This window comes from Jaculus jaculus, chromosome 22 (genome assembly GCF_020740685.1).
Source record: "Jaculus jaculus isolate mJacJac1 chromosome 22, mJacJac1.mat.Y.cur, whole genome shotgun sequence".
Classification (NCBI taxonomy): Eukaryota; Metazoa; Chordata; class Mammalia; order Rodentia; family Dipodidae; genus Jaculus; species Jaculus jaculus.
Window position 1 is genome coordinate 2,266,573 of NC_059123.1, and position 6,049 is coordinate 2,272,621.

At 42.2% G+C, this 6,049-nt stretch overlaps 1 non-coding gene across 1 annotated transcript; it reads right to left on the minus strand.

Moving 5' to 3' along the window:
- Positions 1–5,570: 5,570 nt before the first annotated feature.
- Positions 5,571–5,677, minus strand: LOC123456439. Its single transcript, XR_006634538.1, has one exon. It is a non-coding gene; the product is annotated as a U6 spliceosomal RNA (small nuclear RNA).
- Positions 5,678–6,049: the final 372 nt, after the last annotated feature.

The window sequence follows — 6,049 nt, forward strand, 5'->3', positions numbered from 1 at the left end:
GTTTTCTCTATAAAAATGAGAATATTCCATCGTTTTTATATATGAAGTGGTCCTTGCTTATATGAAGGTAAGAGAACTTAACATGCAGATTGTGGAGAACCTGCAATCTCTGAGGCCCGAAGAACAATATTCTTACCACCATTTTCACATGGTACTTTGGAATATTTTCAGGTGAAGATGTCAAAGTGGAGGTAATTTTTCAAAGCTTGAGTCAGTCTGGTTCATTACAGCAATTCTGAATTCTTTCTTGGCTAAGTGAAGAGGAAAATTTGACCAACTGATAGCCATCTGATGACCTGCATGGAAAGAATTGGTGGGCCCAGGGGAGAATACAATGGAGAGAAGTGATCACGACACTGCGTGTGACATCATTCCTTGGCACCAGCTGTCCCACTGGGCACGGAGAGCAGCGTGCACTCTTCACTCAGACTTTCCCTCTGGATTCCCTTGCACTTCACCAGAGGGCACTGTGTTGTAGTCACTCCATGGCAGCTGCATGAGGTGCCTGTCATGGAAAGCTAAGGTCAGGTGCCCTGATCGGATCGGAATGTACTGTACACGTTTCACATTGTATTACTGTGCTCTATGACTAAGGGTAGGTGTCGTAGTTCAACTGAAAAAGGTAAAGATGAAGACCAGGCCACAGGAAGATAATCACCCAAGGTAGTTGTTAGATTCATTTTATTTGTGCTCTCTCAACAAGTACTTTGTGAATGTGCAGTGCGTGTGTGCGCATGTGTGCGCACGTGTGTGTGTGCATGTGCACGCAGAGGCCAAAGGATCACGTGCTGTTCCTGCTCCTCGTCAGGTGCCATGCACCTTTTCTTTTGGGCCAAAACAGACTCATTGCCCCGGAGCTCACCAGTGAACCCCAAGGATTTTCCAGTCTCTAGCTCCATAGAGTTGGGATTACAAGCAATACACCAGCACATGAAGCTTTTAAAAATTTATTTTTGTTTCAGAAAGCAACAGAGAGAGAGTTGGTGTTGTACCAGGGCCTCAGCCACTAAAATAAAACTCCAGATGTTTCCACCACATACTGGGCATGTGCAACTGTGCACTTGCCTCATCTTTGTGCATCTGGATTATGTGGGATCTGAAAAGTCAAACATGGGTTCTTAGGCTTCACAGGCAAGCACCTCAACCACTAAACATTCTCTCCAGCCCACAGAAAGCATTTCTGGTGTTGATTCTGGGAAGTCAAACTCAGATTCTCATGCTAAACCAGCAAGCACTCACTGAACTGCATCCCCAGCAGTACAATAAATTCTTAACCCTGAGAGATTAACCAATCACCACATGAGATATGACAGAATGTGTTTTTAGACAATCTTGTGTTAGTTTCAAGTTTATGATAATCACTGATTTTGGGACTTATGAACTGATTCTTGATTTCTTTTTGAATTATAAATGCATAATACTACCAAAGGTGAATAACCTTCCCTCATTCACAATCTCACACTGGACTCCCAAAGAGTTTCTTACCATAAGCATAGATTATTCATGGATGCTGAATGAAAAATCAAAATGTAGTCTACAAGAAGAGGCAAAACTAAATGGTCCTCATAAAAAAATCCTCCAGTCCTGTAATGGAATTAAAATGTAAAAGAAAAACACCTGATCAAAATTCTGTAGAGTGGGAACTCCCAGAAGTACTGTGAGATCTCAGCCCCTGGCTGAGATGAGGACATTGGAATAAAGGTTTGGGATCTGAGCTGGGTCTCATGGGGCAGGCAGACCTCATGGGGACATTCAGGCAGGGACGAAAGACCCCCTGAGACAGAGGGAGCATCAAGCTGAACAAAAGGACCAGAAGCTCGGAGCCTATGAAAGGATGCCATGGGCAGAAGCTTGCTGGGAGTAGAACCTTGATTGTGTTGGATGCAGGCTTACTGTGGCTCTGAGCTGGCAAGGAGACGTTGACGTGGGAACGGGGGTCCGCATCAGGACTCTACGTCCAAAGGAGATGGAGCGGGCTGAGGAAGTAAGGACCCGACAGCAAGCAGGCGGGCCAAGACAAACATCCAGAGGGTGGAATCTAGTTTTAAAGCAATCCAGACACACGTACATATCCAATGTGGGAGTGGAGAGGGGACTGGGAAAGTGGAGGAATGGTTCGAAGTGGAACTGGGGAGACAAGAGAGGGAAATGGAAAAGACATGATATGAAAGGAGGGTAGAAGGGTAAACTATCTGGGAGAGGACAGCAAGGAGGTGAGAGGGGATGAGGCAGGGCAGCAGAGGTGCAAACATGAACAAAATATCATGATAAATACATGTGTGCCTGTGTATATTACATGCCACAAGGAAGTTCATTGTTTTGTGCATTAACTAAAAAAATTAGTTTAAAAAGCTTTCAAAACAGAATAATAATAATAATAATAATAATAATAATAATAATAATCACCTCCCACTCAATGGCAGGGAGAGTAGTTGAAAAGCCATCTTAAAAAAAAATCCCACAAGATTTGAGATTAGAAAAGAAGCCATGTAAGAGATTCCATAAAAGTGGGACTTTTGTGTGAGTAAAAGCTAAAGTCATGGGTGGGTGAAGACAGCAAGAAGTCAAAACCCAGTCTGAGGTTTCAAGCCCAACTGGGAAGGTGGTGACGTCATCCACAGAAATGCAGGGCCTGGAACAAGCAAGTTGCGGAGAAAAGTTGATCAATTTACCAAAAAATCACACTCAAACTACTTATGAGACTAAATGGTCACCTGTCTTTTTTGCCGATTCCTAATTAATTCAGGTGAATTTGGAAGAAGATCTGTTGAAGTAAGAAGTTTTGGTGTATTAAATGCTTACATTTTTTATAGTTGTGATGGTTTCTTTTTAGAGATATACTCAAACAGCCATTTGACTTCTTTTTTAACTTTTTAAAAATATTTTTTAAGTAAGAACTTTATTGTGTGTGTGTGTCTTAAAAACATATAAACTTGGCTGGGCATGGTTGTGCGCACCTTTAATCCCAGCACTCAGGAGGCACAGGTAGAAGGATCACCATGAGTTCGAGGCCAGCCTGAGACTGCATGGTGAATTCCAGGTTAGCCTGAGCTAGAGTGAGATGCTACCTCGTAAAACTAAAAATAAAATGAAAATTTAATGTGAAAAGCAAAGAGGAGTATGTTGTGTAGCCACACACAGCATGACAATAAATAGGGAGCACTCTGGGATGTTTCCCACACTAAAGAATAAAAGTTTTGCTAGACTTTGTAATTGTTAAAAATTAGAGATGACTCTGATTTTAGCAAATCATTAATTTTTACTTAAACAAAAAGAAAGAAATTCAAACTCTTTCCAATGCAATCTCAACCAATTCATTCTTTTCTGTCTAATAAAAATGATAGAACACTTAAAAGAGTCAAGAAAATTTGATTGAAGAAATAGAAGAAAGCATCACTTCCTTTTGCATTTTTAAATGTCTTTTATGAGTTAGCTGAAAACAGCTTTGATGGAGTCCCATTTACTAAAGCATGTTGTAATATTTTTCCCCAACTTGGTTGACAGTGACAAAACCCAGAAACAATGCTGTGAAAGGAGCTTTTCCAGCCGAAGAATGACTATTTTCCAATCAACCATATCAGAAGTCTTGGAGTTGCCTTGACTTCATCTCTTAGGTTTTCAGTTTTACTCAAATGAAGAAACTTACATCATAAGTGGCACAAACTTGTTTCTTGTTCCATAACAGAAATCTAGTAGCAACCTTTCCTTACTTAAACTCTGGAGTCCTGCTGGCTCAATCCTCAAAACCAGTTTTGTTTATGTTTGTGGACCCATGGCTTGAGATTTATTTCCTCAACAAAGCAAAGGTTTCTCTATATTTGATAATGCCCTCTCTACCATTATTTTAGAATAAAATAGCTTCCCATTGTAATAGGCTATTGTGCTTGATGTTTTCATGTTTGCATAATCCCAGCCAAACTGGAAGTCTTTCCTTGGAGTAATTTATCATTATCATGTTGCTCAGTCACCTGCCCATGTAGAACTAAGGGGAGCCCTCAAAGAATTCAGCCATATCAAGGCACCAGGCTAATTTTTAGGAAATGAGGCCATCGTGGTCTTCTGGGATTGCCTCCTCTCTTGTCAACACACCTCACTGGAACATAACTCATCTAAAGTACCATTGTGTCTGCTAGATCATCTGGCCCCAGTGGCAGAGCACCCTGGACCTGTTGAAGATCCTTCTCTCGTTCTGGGTCCCACTCAGAACTAGCAACTTTCCGAGTCACTTAGTATGTGAGCCAGCGGTAACACCCTCAAGCGAGAAATGTGCTGCCGCCCCAGGTGCCGTGCTTCTTTCTCAGTGGTAGGAGGGCCTAGGTGCAACAACATATCCTTTGCCTTAGAAGGGCCTCCCCCTGCGCACCCCACGCTGCTGAACTTCCTAGACATTTTACTGTAGTAGAAAGCCCTTGAGTCTTGGTTGGTACTTGGTTTGTACCCCAGTGTACACTTACCCTAGTACAAAGCCATAATAAGCAGGTCCCTTAGGGAAGGGTAAGAGAAAGTTTGATATTAAAACTCTGGAGGGCTGAGGAGATTGCCCAGTGCTTGAAAAGCCTGTCAGCCTTGGCTCGATTCTCTAGTACCTACAATAAGCCAGATGTACAAAGTAGTGCATGCATCTGGAGTTCATTTGCAGCAAGAGGCCTTGGTTAGCCCACTCTCATAGTCTCTCTCTCTCTCTCCCTCTCTTCTTGCAAATAGATAAAATAAAACACATCTCTTTGAGTTGTAGGAGGGTCCTTTCTCAGAGGGACCTGGCCACACCTTCATTCAATGAGTAATGGATTTGTAAACTAGCTCAAATCTGGAAATTGGCTAAGAGGTCTTGATTCTCTGTTGGTATGATTCAAAGTAGCTTTTCATTCCTTTGTTCTGGGGCGTCTCTGCTTATGCAGGTCAAGCAGGGATTTGGTAACCTTCTTGTCTATTTCACTTCTGGGAACATCATGATTAACCAGAGGTCATCAAAGGTCTACAGCAGTCACTCCACTGCCACAAACATTGCTGGCCTGTGCTGCCCATTACAGTAGACCTGCTCACCTTGCCTTGGGTGACTTGGTGCTGCTACTTGGCCCTTCCTACTCTGGGATCCAGTTAGACCTGTTGCATAGAGGATATCTAATCCAGCAACCAGGGCTCCCATGGTAAGGACTTCCTCCCTTGGTTCATCCTTCCTGGAAACAACTGCACAGGCCTGCCCAAGAAGAGTGTCTCTTGATTGCTAATCTGATCAGATTGACAATGGAACTGAACCGCCACATTGCCCACGTTTAGAACTGGGCTGTTTGGGGATTTTGTTGTTGTTGCGTTCTTTACACACTGAGACATAAAGTGTCTGTCAGTCATAGTATTACAAACATTTTTCTTCTGTTCTATGACTTTCTGTAAACTCTGGTTATGCCACATTTCGGGGAAAAGCAGTGTTTCACAGTAGAGCCCAGTCATGACCCTTCGACCTCCCCCTCCCAAATAGCTGTGTGCCATTACATCCAACTATGGGTGTCTTTTAACACATTCACATTTTTAAATTTGAAATGATCTAGTCTAATCTTTTCTTTTTTTAATTAAAACATATGGAATGCTTCACGAATTTGCATGTCATCCTTGCTCAGGGGCCATGCTAATCTTCTCTGTATCATTCCAATTTTAGTATATGTGCTGCCGAAGCGAGCACTGATTTTTTTTTCTTCTGATTCCTGTGATTCTAATGTCATATCCAGGAAATCATGCCCACTTCCAATGCCATGAAGTTTTTCTGCTTAGATAGCTTCTGTTTTATGGTCTATACTCCATTTTGAGGGCTTTTAAGAAAAATGGTACAAGTTAAGACTCCAGTCTCATTTGTTTGCATGTGAACATTTGATTTTCGCCAAGCCATTTGTTTATACTATGTCTATTCCCTTAAGTGGGTGGGGAAAGCTGGTTGAAATCACTGGATTCTGTCTGTAATCTTATTTTTATTTATTTGACACAGAGTGAGAGACAATGGGCTCACCAGGGCTTCCAGCCACTACAAATGAACTGTATACGCTTGTGCCCCTCTTGT